At 42.7% G+C, this 14,751-nt stretch overlaps 1 protein-coding gene and 1 long non-coding RNA gene across 2 annotated transcripts in view; one reads left to right on the forward strand and one right to left on the reverse strand.

Moving 5' to 3' along the window:
- Nucleotides 1–14,751, reverse strand: part of LOC139574316 (neuronal acetylcholine receptor subunit alpha-7-like) — an 89,428-nt gene that overhangs the window by 57,571 nt on the left and 17,106 nt on the right. The gene's annotated exons all lie outside the window — the stretch shown is intronic.
- LOC139574315 (uncharacterized) lies at nt 7,856–10,603 on the forward strand. Its single transcript, XR_011674751.1, has 2 exons — nt 7,856–8,652; nt 9,049–10,603. It is a non-coding gene; the product is annotated as an uncharacterized lncRNA (long non-coding RNA).

Here is a 14,751-nt window from a genome sequence, read left to right on the forward strand (position 1 = left end):
AGGAAACGTGAAGTAAAGTTGTGGTGGAAACTAGGAAACCCAAGCCTAGTCTAGACTCGTTTTTAGTCGGAGTGAGGGACCAATGTTATCTGGGACATCCATTCGACGTCTTGAGTAAAATATGGGATGGGTTGGAGGATAATGTCGGTGTCACGAATCCCGCCGTAGATGGTGCCTCTTCCTGTTTGGGCGGCGCTCGGCGGTCGTCATCGCCGGCCTACTAGCTGCCACCGATCCCCTTTTCTGTTTCAGTTAGTTTTGTCTGATTAGTTTCACCTGTTTCTTGTTTGGGTTTTGTTTTGGGCTATTTAAACCCGGTAGGCCCGCCGGCTTTTGTGCGGGCTTGTTTTTCTGTTCATGGTGTGTGGATTATTGTGGATTCCGTTTTCCTGGACAGTTTCGTCCTATTTGTTGGACTGGGTATTTTATGCGCCCTTGTGTTTGGCGTGACCGTTACTCTGTTCTTGGAATAAAGATCCACGTTTTGAACTACCCTGCTCTCTACGCCTGACTCCTCCACCCACTACTCCTAGAAGCCATTACAGTCGGTCAGAGTCACATATGGTCTTATTTAGATTTTGTTGTGTGTCCGTGGCGCAGAAGACAAGATGCGCCTCAAAGAGATAGAGTGGAATGTTTTGTGTACAGCTCTTCGAAGCAGAGCGCCTATCAAGGGGGTTATCTCTGGGGTAGTGCATGCGTGGTTGGTGCACATCGACTGACCCGTATGGTGGATGGAGTGATTTCTTCACTCCATACTTTTGTCCTTTGATGAAGAGTCTATTCCGTCTCATGTCTGCATCATTGTGAGTGCAGATGTACTTTGTTTGGGACTCAGTGATTTTACAGATGAGGCCTTGCAAGGAATTCTGTCGAAGAATGTTCCACCCTCACAGGCCCCTGGGGCTTCATGTATAGACCGTGCTTACGTACAAAATACATCCAAAAAACATGCGTGCGCCAGCTTTCACACAAACGTTGGCATTTATAAAAACTGACTAAGGTGGTGAGAATGTGCTCACCTTCCCGTACGCACAGTTTCTAGTGGTTGAAGTATTGCATTGTAAGGAGACAAGTAGCCTAGTATTTTGTCTACATGGGGGATAAGATGGACATGTTTGTTCATAACAAAAAAAACGGTTAACAACAAGATGCAATTGTTTGCTGTTAGTGAGAAGAGAGAACATACATTTTGTTTATAATGAGACAACATATCCACAGGAAAGTATAAAAAGTTGATGTAATTATGTGGGTATGTTGTCTCACATTCCTACCTGCAAAATGACCAACAGCACTGACAACCGGTAAAGTACGGGGGGGCACCAACGGTCTGTGTATGGCCCTGGGTAAAACTCTTAATTTCCTGTTGTGGCCAGGAAATTTGTAAATATCGTAAGTAAGTTTTGCGCTTACCCTATTTTATCAACGGCCTACCTCACAATGGGTAAGTAGGCCTATTCGCTTTCCTCAGGGTAACAACTGCTCCTTCTTCCATATTCATTTAACTGGCCTTCAGATACATCCTTTAGTTACAAAATGACTATTCAAACAGTGAATTACCACCGCTGCACTCTATGTCTAAAGTGAACTTTTCAATCTATCGTAAATCATGAAACATTCCTCTTTGGGGACGTTAAGGTCCATTGTTCTCGGATCGAATCAAATCAAACTTTATTTGTCACATGCGCCGAATACAAAAAGTGTAGACTTTACCGTGAAATGCTTACTTACAAGCCCTTAACCAACAGTGCAGTTCAAGAAGAGTTTATTTACCAAGTAGACTAAAATAAAAAGTGATAATAAAGAGTAACATAATAAGAATAACAATAACGAGGCTATATACAGAGTGCACGGGTACCGAGTCAGTGTCCGGGGGTACAGGTTAGTTGAGGTAATTTGTACATGTAGGTGGGGGTGAAGTGACTATGTATAGATAATAAACAGTGAGTAGCAGCAGTGTACAAAAGGGAGGGGGGGAGGGGTCAATGTAAATTGTCCGGTGGCGATTTTATTAATTGTTCAGCAGTCTTATGGCTTGGGGGTAGAAGCTGTTGAGGAGCCTTTTGGTCCTAGACTTGGCGCTCCGGTACCGCTTGCCGTGCGGTAGCAGAGAAAACAGTCTATAACTTGGGTGACTGGAGTCTCTGACAATTTTATGGGCTTTCCTCTGACACCGCCTATTGTATAGGTCCTGGATGGCAGGAAGTTTTGCCCCAGTGATGTACTGGGCCCTTCGCACTACCCTCTGTAGCGCCTTACGGTCAGATGCCGAGCAGTTGCCATACCAGGCTGTGATGCAACCGGTCAGGATGCTCTCGATGGTGCAGCTGTAGAACCTTTTGAGGATCTGGGGACCCATGCCAAATCTTTTCAGTCTCCTGAGAGGGAAAATGTTTTGTCGTGCCCTCTTCACAAATAACTTGGTATGTTTGGACCATGATAGTTCGTTGGTGATGTGGACACCAAGGAACTTGAAACTCTCGACCCGCTCCACTACAGCCCTGTCGATGTTAATGAGGGCCTGTTCGGCCCACCTTTTCCTGTAATCTACGAACAGTTCCTTTGTCTTGCTCACATTGAGGGAGAGGTTGTTGTCCTGGCACCACACTGCCAGTTCTCTGACCTCCCTATTGGCCATCTCATCGTTTTTTGGTGATCAGCCCTACCACTGTTGTGTCGTCAGCAAACTTAATGATGGTGTTGGAGTCATGTTTGGTCACGCAATCGTGGGTGAACAGGGAATACAGGAGGGGACTAAGTACACACCCCTGAGGGGCCCCAGTGTTAAGGAGCAGCGTGGCAGACGTGTTGTTGCCTACTCTTACTCTTACAGCCCATCATCAACAGCCATCATTGATACGGCCAGGTCCTAATGTCCAGGTATTGGTGCCATTAGAGAGGTGAAAGGTCAGTCATGGCCAGTCAGGTCCTGATCGATCAGTAGTGATCACTTCTGATGTGACCTCATTCATTAGGCATTGTTAGGGTGATGATGACAATAGCCCATTGAATTACATTATACTAGAGATAGCGTCCCAAAAACATTTTAGAAATGTCTATTAATATATAATGAGCAAAAGTCACGCCTACAGTATTTTCTAGAATATCAAAGTATCACAAATGTCAATATCAAATACTACAGGAAATGTGTTATACAAACACTTATCAGACCTGATGCATACTGAATCAATTAATTGCAGTGGACTGACATGTGGATAGATTTTTGAATTACAGATATATGGGTATCTAGTATAGAAATGAGATGGATATATTCCATCCTTGGCTCTGATTGGAGAGAGACAGATTGTGAAAAGAGCCCTGTGAAAGACAGATTTAGAGATGAGGGAGTGTGAAAGAAAGAGAAACACTTCCCTGAAATGGTGATGGTCAATATTTACATTTGAACCTATCAAGGGGATGAACAGAGGAAGGCAGAGAAATTGAGAGAAGAAGCTATACGGAAGTGAGTGCCAAGTAAAGCAGTGTCTCCTAATCCCGCTCTAACTCACCCTGACACTTTTTATGACCCTCTCTCTCTCTCTCAATTCAATTCAATTCAATTCAAGGGCCTTTATTGGCATGGGAAACATATGTTTACATTGCCAAAGCAAGTGAAATGGATAAACAAAAGTGAATTAAACAATAACAAAAACTATGAACAGTAAATATTACACTCACACAAGTTCCAAAATAATAGAGACATATCAAATTTCATATTATGTCTATATACAGTGTTGTAACAATGTGCAAAATAGTTCAAGTACAAAAGGGGAAATTAATAAACATATAGGTTGTATTTACAATGGTGTTTGTTCTTCACTGGCTGCCCTTTTCTTGTGGCAACAGGTCACAAATCTTGCTGCTGTGATGGCACACTGTGGTATTTCACCCAGTACATATGGGAGTTTATCAAAATTGGATTTGCTTTCGTATTTTTTGTGGGTATGTGTAATCTGAGGGAAATAAGTGTCTCTAAAATGGTCATACATTTGGCAGGAGGTTAAGAAGTGCAGCTCAGTTTCCACCTAATTTTGTGGGCAGTGTGCACATAGCTTGTCTTCTCTTGAGAGCCAGTTCTGCCTACGGCGACATTTCTCAATAGCAAGGCTATGCTCACTAAGACTGTACAGTTAAATATTTCCTTAATTTTGGGTCAGTCACAGTGATCAGGTCTCTGTCTCTCTCTCTGTCTCTCTCTCTGTCTCTCTCTCTCTCTCTCTCTCTCTCTCTCTCTCTCTCTCTCTCTCTCTCTCTCTCTCTCTCTCTCTCTCTCTCTCTCTCTCTCTGTCTCTGTCTCTGTCTCTGTCTCCCTCTCTGTCTCTCTCTCTCTCTCGTCGGAGTGCATGCTGGGAGTGAGTCGTCAAGCAGGAGTGATTGTGAGAGCGAATGGAATTTCTTTTCACTCTATTGAGTTTTGGTATGTATATATATATATATTGATTAGTTTAGTTGGTTTAAGGGTATCTTGTTTAACTATCACTAAGCACGTATAGGGGTGGTGGGATCGTTGAGATTGGTTTTTCGCGAGGGCACAACCAGCGGGTGGGGCTGGTTGCAATGGCCACTCGCGGAAGTGTGGAGTTTGAAAAACTTAGTCGGAGGCATGGAGTAAAGATTCCTGCTGCGGCCGGGTGTTCAGTGGAAGAATGTAGCTTGGCTGTGGGTGCTATCATTGGGTATGATAGCATCAAATCAGCCTCAAGGATGAATAGCGCTGTAGTGATATTCTTAGATTCCATTGAAAAGGTGAATAAGATAGTTGAGAGGGGTGTTGTGTTGCGGGAGACACAGACGCCGGTATTTCCGCTTATGAATCCGGCGAAGAAAGTTATACTTTCTAACGTGCCACCATTTGTTAGAGATGAAGTGTTGGAGCGAGAGTTATCTCGCCATGGTCAAATCGTATCTACAATAAAGAAGGTTCTTTTTGGATGCAAATCTCCGTTGCTGAAACATGTCGTGTCTCATAGGAGACAAGTGCATATGATCTTAAAAAAGGACGGAGATGAACTGAATTTAGCGTTCAGTTTTAAGATTGATGGATTTGATTATGTCTTCTACGCTTCTACTGAATCAATGAAATGCTTTGGCTGTGGAAGAGAGGGGCATTTGGTGCGTAGTTGTCCCGAGAATGAGCGCGCTGAGCCCGGTAGTAGCTCTAGTGCTGGTGCAACTAACGCACCACCGCGAAGGGATGAACATGCTAAGGGTGCAGGGGAAGGGAGAAGGTGGGCAGATGTGGTTGGAAAAGTAGGAGAGGAAGGCATTGTGGATACGGGGGCAATTGTGGTAGATCAGAACAAAGAGGGAGGGGAAACAGTCGGTGAGATTGCGACTGCCGTCGCTGAGGTGGTGCTGGAACATGAAATTGGAGGTCAAGAGGAGATTGAAATAACGGAAAAAGAAGCAGCTGTTTTCAAAATACCGAGGAGTAAGAGGAAGAATTTAAGGGGTGGTGAAGGGTCTAATTCTAAGAGAAAGGTAGAGATTGATAAATCAGTTGAAGATGAACAAGTTGTAGAGATGGTGGAGTTTTCTTCTGGGGAGGATAGCGAGAGTGAGTCATCTGACGCGTCACAACAAAATAGCGAGATAAATGGGGTGGAAGGGAGGTATGGGATTGAGAAGATACGTCAATTTCTGAAGTTGACAAAAGGGAAGAAATATATGCAGGATTACAATGTAACTGATTTTTTCCCTGAAAGTGAATTGTTTATTGAATCAGCAAAGTTTCTGATGTCAAAAATTACAGGGGGAGGTTTGAAAAGCCCTGAAATTGCTAGACTCAAGAAAGTGGTCACGAGAGTGATAAGTGATGTAAATTCTAAAGAAAATGAAAGAGTTCAGTTGCAGTTTTAACTCTGTAAAGAGATGTGGTGGCTGTATCTTCCTCTGTATATTTTTTTCATCCATGAGCAGTTTTAAGATTTCTTCTTTAAACGTAAATGGGGCAAGAGATGGTAAAAAAAGAGCCATAGTGTATGAGTTAATTAGGGGAAAGGGAAGTGACATAAATTTTCTACAAGAAACACATAGTAATTTGGAAAATGAAGTTATGTGGCAACAGGAGTGGGGGGGGGGGGCAGTGGTGTGTAGTCATAAAAACTCAAAAAGTGGGGGTGTGGCTATCTTGTTCTCAAAAGGGTTTTTGCCTTTGTCATATGAGGTTGAAGAGGTAGTTGAGGGGAGGTTATTAAAAGTTAGAGCAAGGTATGAAAACATCACTATGTGTCTGATAAATGTATATGCCCCAGTGGTGACAGTTGAGAGGGTATGTTTTTTAGAGACATTATCAAATACCATTGAGAAATGTAACAAAGAAGATTATTTATTTATTGCTGGGGATTTTAACTGCACAGTCAGCGATTTAGATATAAATCACCAAGAACCTCATATAGCCTCAAGGACTTTTTTAAAACGCCTAATTGTAACACATGAACTGTGTGATATTTGGCGGAGTCAACATGGAGGAACAAGGCAGTACACCTGGGCGCATGTGAGAGAGAACATCATCTCTATGGCCAGGTTAGATAGGTTTTATTGTTTTGAGCATCAATCTCAGGTCTGTAAATCAAGTGTGATAACCCCAGTGGGATTTTCTGATCATTGTTTAATAACAGAGGTGGTGTTCATTAACGATGTAAAACCCAAAAGCGCATACTGGCATTTTAATATAACTTTATTGAGTGATGATCACTTCAGGAAATGTTTTAGTTTTTTCTGGGAGAGGTGGAGGTCTCAAAAGGCCAGTTTTGTATCCCTTCAACAGTGGTGGGATATAGGGAAAATCCAGATTCAACAATTCTGTAATCAATACACGAGGAATGTCACCAAGGATATCACCAGATCAATGAAAGCCCTAGAGTTTGAAATAGTGGAACTCATGACGTTGGTTGAGACCACAGGAGATCGAGGCCATACTCAGGCCCTCAAGAGGAGAAAAGCTGCATTGGCAGACCTGCTGGGTATCAGAGCACAGGGGGCATTGGTGAGAAGTAAGTTTCAGGGAATATCTGAAATGGATGCCTCATCCAAATTTTTCTTTGGTTTAGAGAAAAAGAATGGACAAAGAAAAATTATTCATTGTCTCAAATCAGCTGTTGGACAAGAGCTCACTAGCCCTAGTGAAATTAGAAAGAGGGCAGTAGAGTTCTATGCTGAGCTCTACAAGTGTGAGTACAAAGCGGATAAAACAGTGATACAGCAGTTCTTTGATGGGCTCCCAAAGGTGGCTGCAGAAGCTCAGGTTGAGCTTGAGCAACCATTGTCTTTGCAGGATTTATACACTGCATTAAAAGGCATGGAAAATGGAAGGGCACCAGGCATTGATGGGCTTCCCGTTGACTTTTTTAAGTCTTTTTGGGCTATGTTGGGAGAGGATTGGCGAGCAGTAGTTATTGATAGTTTAACCGGAGGGTTACTACCAATAAGCTGCAGAAGGGCTGTCCTCACCCTACTGCCCAAAAAGGGTGACCCTAGGGAGGTGAAGAACTGGAGGCCGGTGGCTTTATTGTGCACTGATTATAAGATATTGTCAAAGGCTTTGTCCAACAGGCTGAGGGAGGTGATGGGGCAAATCATACGGACCAGTCCTACTGTGTTCCTGGCAGGCAGATAGGGGATAACATTTCTCTGATTCGTGATTTTTTTGGACGTCTCTAGGGCTATTGGGTTGGATGCTGGTCTAATTTCAATTGATCAGGAAAAGGCATTTGACCGAGTTGAACATCAATATTTATGGCACACATTTGAGGCGTTTGGGTTCAGCTCTGGTTTTATTGCCATGATAAAGGTGATATATGGTGACATTGAAAGTGTGTTGAAAGTTAACGGTGGTTTGAGTGCTCCTTTTAACCCTTTCATGCGTGAGTTCCAAATATCTCTAACGGTCGCCCCAGCGTGAGTTTTTTTATGCACGTGATATTAGAACGTTCTCTCCATTCCAGAATGTGTTTGTTATGTAACAGTACATTTAATCCGCGCTGCCCTCAAACAAAAGCACGCAGCCTGTTTTTATTTGTCAATTTTAAATTATTTCTAACAAGTTTTTTATTTTCTAATAACAGTTTGAAATGAGGTGTGTTCCGCCTCATTCATTCACATAAAAGTAGTCATTTTTACTTTTGCGGACCAATTAATTTTTTTGACATTTCTGACCCGGACAAAATTCCCCAAACACTTCTCAATTGTTTGTGCAGGACATTTACTCATCTGCCGTCCTGCATACACGTGTTCATATTATTCCACCTGTCGCCTGCATCGAAATCAAAGTTGTTTTCGTTACCAATAATACCTTTGGAAATGTGTGCGTTTCTATCAAAGTGCCTTATTACGTTATAATAGTTTCTGCATGTCGTGTTATGTCGTTTCTACTGTAGCATCATGTTTTTGTGTATATTCCTTATAACCGCGGACACGCGATGTAACGTTACTCATTTCATAACATTTATGGTGTTATACTCAATGCTTAGGTAGCTAGCTACATTCTCCTATTAGCTCTGGAAAACAATGCTAATTGCGTCAGGGAAGTATTAGCATGTGTTGTATTTTGAAGCTACCCTGGCCTTATGACTCCCAAGTGGCACAGCGTCTCAGTGCTAGAGGCGTCACTCCAGACACCCATCTTCAAATCAAGACTGCGTTTCTATCAAAGTAAGTGCCTAATTACGTTATTGTGTCGTGTTATACCGTTTCTACTATAGCTCACTGTGTGAATGGAGCATAATATATTTGTATATATTCCTTATAACCGCGGACACGCGAGGTAACGTTACTCACCTTTTATGGTGTTATATTCAATCGTGCTTATGTAGCTAGTTACATTATTCTATTAGTTCTGTAAAACAATGCTAAATGCGTCAGAAGTATTGGCATGTTGTATTTTGACGCTACCCTGGAAAAATTGAAAAATATCTTATACCACATGGTCGTTTTCTGAGTGCATTCCACAAAGCTGTTTATCATCCACTGCCCCCATTTTGAGGTAATAGTCAAGCACGCAGTCTGGTTTCATGTTTCTCTGTCTGGTTTGTTTCTCTCTCCAGTCAGGTGGTCCACCTTCCCTGTGGCCGACATGGTTGCTGTATGGACAGTGGAGAGGACATGGACGTCTCGTTTGTCATGCCACTTTACTGCCAGCTGTTAACATTTCTTATTTTGTATAACGGGTCATTTAGGATGGTAGTAGCGTTGATGAAATGCAGTCATAGCAGCAGAACTAGAAAGCAGTCTTTACTGTCACCAGGAATGTATACATTTCACTAATTGTGGTTGTCCCCCACTCCTGGCTCTCTCTTATCCTGTAGCTCCAAGGCATAGCGATTGGTCTCTACTATGTCTCCCACCAGCTCCTCTGTCAGAAACAACTTGAAGCACTCTGCCTCAGTTGGAAATGGCAAGGGGCGTTGCACTCCAGACTGGGACTCATCAAAGCAAACACCAGGGCCAGGAGGGGTGAAACAGCAGGGCCAGGAGGGGTGAAATGACTGGTGGCCTTCCAGCTACCACAGAACTCCTGTACTTCATCCACTGTTGGTATGCCTCCATCACCACCAGCATCTTCAAAGGGAACTGGGACTTTGTCAGTGGACAAGGGAAATTCAGATTCAGGGTTCTCAATGGCTACAAGGTTGGGGGGCAGCTCCTCACTGTCACTGTCAGAATCTGATTCCTGACTTTCATACTCAGACTCATTGTCAGAATTTTAAAAAATCTCCAGAATTTCCACAGTTGTTTGTTGTCTCCTTTTGAAAGACATTGCTAATGCTTCAGCTCACTAGCTACATACATAAACAACAACACTGAATGGTTTAGAGAGGGTACGTGGTTGACTGCCGGCACGCGCCACTTGTATCAATAAATCACTATCAGAAAATGTTTTGTGTGGCAATTATTTGTGTATTTACGGTTTTATTCACATGTTTTCAAATCTAGGTGACAAATCATGCATTCCGATTCTTGCACAGATTGTAATGGGCACATATTATGTGTGTAAAATACTTTTTTGAAGGTTGTACTGATTATGATGAGCTAAGCTAATTCCAGCTGTGTAGTCATGTTTGTTGACGTTCAATGCATTCTGGGTTCACGTAATCGTCTGTTTGACCAAAGATGTTATAACAAAATGAGGTGAGTAAGAGTTCACTCGTTTTTTGAGGACTTCCGGAAATGAATGGTGGGATGTGAACGACGGTAGACGACACACCCCTTCAACATGCATACTATAAACAGACCAAACTCATCTCGTCTTCTCTTATTATCTTCGGTTTCTGTGAGGAAAAAAAATGCATGGCTGCGCGCTGAAACTAACCGTCGGATTACTTTCGATTTCTAAAAAGTGCTTTATCTAATTATTTCGATCAATGGTGTGCTCACCCGTGATGTGATTAATTATACATAATAATTGCTATTAGCTAATTCATATTGTAGTTTGTCAGCCGAGAGTTAGAAAATATGACTGCTTGTGTTGGGTCAATCTTTCCTCAGCGCTAGGACAAATGTAGCCTACATTTTTCCGGTTAGGATGATTGTGTTATGCTATATATTCTTCTGTGAATATCTGAACATTGAATCCAAAAATAAACTGCTCACATTCTGGACATAACTTTGTAAGGACTGTGTTTGTGTAAATAGTTTCTGAAAAAAGTGTGGCCAGCTCAAACGCTGATTGTTGCGTCATTCGAAACTGGCCGTTCTAAACGAGCGTTCTAAATGAGTGTTCTAATCACACGGGTGTGATCGTACGCTTCAGGGACGACTGTAGAACGATCACACCCGTGTGATGGTACGTGTGAAAGGGAGTGTGTAGAGGTATTAGGCAGGGATGTTCTTTGTCAGGAATGTTATATGCCATTGCTATAGAGCCACTACTAAATAGCATTAGAAGTCGCATTGCAGGGGTGTACCTTTCAGAGGATATTCCTCCTATTCGTCTCTCAGCCTATGCTGATGATGTAGTTGTGTTAGTGAAAAATCAAGCGGAGGTGGATAGTTTGAGTCTAATGGTTGATCGTTTTAGGGGAATATCCTCTGCAAAGGTAAATTGTGAAAAGAGTTGTGCTTTACAGATTGGAGAATGGTCTGGAGGGATCATGGCTTTGCCAGGGGGGCTAGAATGGTGTAAGGGAGGTTTTAAGTATCTTGGAGTGTACCTAGGAGATGAGGGGACTATGGAAAAAAATTGGAGTGGGGTGGTTGAAATGGTGGAAGGGAGGATGAGGAGATGGCGTTGGTTACTATCTCGTATGTCATATAGGGGGCGCACTATTATAGTTAACAATGTGATTGCCTCTGCACTGTGGCATCGGTTGTCAGTTTTAGAACCACCATCTGGCCTTCTGGCTAAGATACAGGCAATTATTGTGGATTTCTTTTGGGATAAATATCACTGGGTTCCACAAAGTGTTTTGTATTTGTCAAAAGAGGAGGGGGAACAAGGTCTTGTACATCTTGCTAGTAGGGCTGCTGCTTTCCGGTTTCAGTTTATTCAAAGGTTGCTTTATGGACCGGAAAATGTGGTGTGGAGAGGGGTGGCAGGTCTGGTATTACAGAGGGTTGGAGGATTAGGTTTAAAGAAGGCTTTATTTCTGGTTGATAGTAGCCAGATTTCTAGGGAGGGAGTACCTCCGTTTTACAGAGGCCTTCTCAGAGTGTGGAGCATAATGAAGGTGTCCAGACGAACTTCAGCGGAGTCAGTGCATTGGCTGTTGGAGGAACCTCTGGTGTATGGGGCAAGACTGGATTGTACAACTGCAGCTATTCCACATTTCTCCAAGATTCTGGTGAAGGGCAAAATCATCACCTTAAAACAGTTAATGGCCATGGCTGGGCCCGCCTTAATGGATGGAAGACGGGTGGCTGAACATTTGGGGATGAGGTCGGAAAGGATTGTCGGACAAATGCTGGGGAGCTGCAGGAAGGCTCTGTCAGCGGAAGAGTGGGGTATGCTTAGTAGCCACAAGAAGAAGGTACAAGATGAAGACGTCTCATTTCCAAGACTAGGGATTACACCAAATATCCCAGAGTCAGAAAGAAAGGCGTTATTGCTGGATTTGAGAGGGTTGGAGGAGGTGGGTTTGGATGAGGTGAATGGGAAGGACTTGTATAGGGGGTGTGTCAAGGTGTTGAATAAAGATAAATTGAAAAATAGAAAAGACACTCCATGGAGGGTAAAATTGGGCATTGATGACAAGGTAAAGTCAGAATGGAGAGCACTGTACAAGCCACCGTTACAAAAGGGTACTGGTGATATGCAATGGAGGGTTTTACATGGCATCATTGCAGTTAATGCTTTTGTATCTGTTATTAACTCAGATGTTAGAGATGGATGTCCTTTTTGTAATATAAGAGAAACCATTTTTCACTGTTTTATGGAGTGTGAGAGGATAAAACCTCTATTGGAAATGCTGGAATCTTTGTTTAAAGCTGTAGGGGAGTTTTTCAATAACACTGTTTTTATTTTGGGGTTTCAATATAGGAAGCAACAGAAAAGAAAATGTCAAATGTTAAATTTTATTTTGGGACAAGCTAAGATGTCAATTTTTCTGAGTAGGAAACATAAGATAGAAACGGGATATGGGCAGGATGTAAGATGTGTTTTTAAAGGATTAGTGAAAGCAAGAATAAAAGTAGATTTGGAGTTCTTCTCAGCTGTAAAAGATCTCCTATTGTTTGAGGAGAAGTGGGCCTACGAAGGAGCGCTTTGTTTTGTAGAGGAGGGGAAATTATTTTTTGCTGATGAAATAAGTTGAATGTATATGTTATGTATTTATTTTTGTTTAGGAATTACATTTGTTGTTTCATTTCTGAAAAGGCAGTGTGTCATTATTTATGTTAACACTTGAGTATAAAATAAAGGTTTTATAAAAACTCTCTCTCTCTCTCTCTCTCTCTCTCTCTCTCTCTCTCTCTCTCTCTCTCTCTCTCTCTCTCTCTCTCTCTCTCTCTCTCTCTCTCTCTCTCTCTCTCTCTCTCTCTCTCTCTCTCTCTCTCTCTCTCTCTCTCTCTCTCTCTCTCTCTCTCTCTCTCTCTCTCTCTCTCTCTCTCTCTCTCTCTCTCTCTCTCTCTCTCTCTCTCTCTCTCTCTCTCTCTCTCTCTCACACACACACACACACGTTATCACGCTAATACGTGTCTTTTTATCCCAGATTATTGTCCAGACAGGGCACAAAAACCCCAAAGCAACTTCCAGACACATACACGCATACATGTTCCAGCTAAAACACACCTTTTACATTAATATGGACATTAACCTTATAACTTACTTTAGCTTAGTAAAATACATAAAATCCTAATGGTGTGATTAATCTATTTCTTAGTATGGGGAATTCCTAAAGAGGAATTCCTTGTTACTTTGTTACAAATACAGTCATTCCTAGTCTGGACAGGTGAGAGGAGTGTCTCACTGTTCTCTGACAGCAGGCTTCTCTCTGAGGTACTGGAGTTCTCACAGTCACAGGACAGAGTGAAAGAACTGAAAAGAACAGAGGAAGGGAACGAGAGAGAGAATGGCAGGCAAGTGTGTGGGTGTTAGAGTGGCGAGAGTGGGAGGGGATATGAGGGGAGGGGAGGGTTAGGTAAAGTGGTATACTTAAGAGTCAGTCATAACTCCACAGTTAGACTTGGAGCTGCACAGCCCACACACTAACACGTAATTCATTTACACCCTCAGCAAGAATGACAGACAGTAAACAACCATCTCTCTCCATCTGTCATTCTCCATATCCCCTTCCCCTCTCCCCCCTCTCTCTCTGTCTACCTGTCACTTCCTTTATCTCTCTTTCCTCTCCCTCTCTCAATCTAGGCATGAATATTAGAGCTCTTTTTGGTTCAGCTGTCCTGTCACCCAAACCTTACTGATTCACTGAGTCTCTGTTTAACCGTCCTAATAGTGAGTAACATTTGTTCACCATAGCATGCAGAAAATACTTCATGCAGTTCTGTGTTGTTATTTTTAAACAGCTCCAAATAGGACATGCTTACTGGCATGGAGTGTGTGCTGTGCAAGTGAAGTGTTCAGGAATCTTTTTAAAATATTTTTTGCTGTATTTTACCCCCTTTTTCTCCGAATTTCAATGATGACCTTGTCTCATTGTTGCAACTTCCCAACGGGCTCGGGAGATGCAAAGGTCAAGTCATGTGTCCTCCGATACATGACCCGTGCTCCTTAACACCCGCCCGCTTAACCCGGAAGCCAGCCGCACCAATGTATCAGAGGAAACACTGTTCAACTGACGACCAAAGTCAGCCTGCAGGCACCCAGACCACCACAAGGAGTCGCTAGAGTGCGAGGAGGCAAGTAAAGCCCCCCCCGGCCAAACCCTCCCCTAACAAGGACGACGCTGGGCCAATTGTGTGCCGCCCTATGGGATTCCCAGTCACGGCCGGTTGTGACACAGCCTGGGATCGAAAGGATTAGCTTTAAAAGAGATCTGAGCTGGTATAGTCTTGAAAATCTGACCCTAGGCAACAATGACTAGGGTCTGGTTTCAATGACGGACTCTTTAGGCATAGAGGAACTACTTCACTGTCTATGTTACTACCTTATCTGCTTCAATAAAATACAGAATAGTAGCTAGAAAGATGGATATCATGGGAGTTATTTTAAATTCGTGCATTTCGCAAGGGGCTAGTTTGCATTAACTTCACTAAAACCACTGCAAAGGTTTTGCCTGCAAACTTTGGTTTCGAATCGCAACGTTCTGGTATGTGTCTGCCTCATGATTTGTTGGGGAGTTGTCTGTCTGAAGAAGA

Source organism: Salvelinus alpinus, chromosome 4 (assembly GCF_045679555.1).
Source record: "Salvelinus alpinus chromosome 4, SLU_Salpinus.1, whole genome shotgun sequence".
Taxonomy (NCBI): Eukaryota; Metazoa; Chordata; class Actinopteri; order Salmoniformes; family Salmonidae; genus Salvelinus; species Salvelinus alpinus.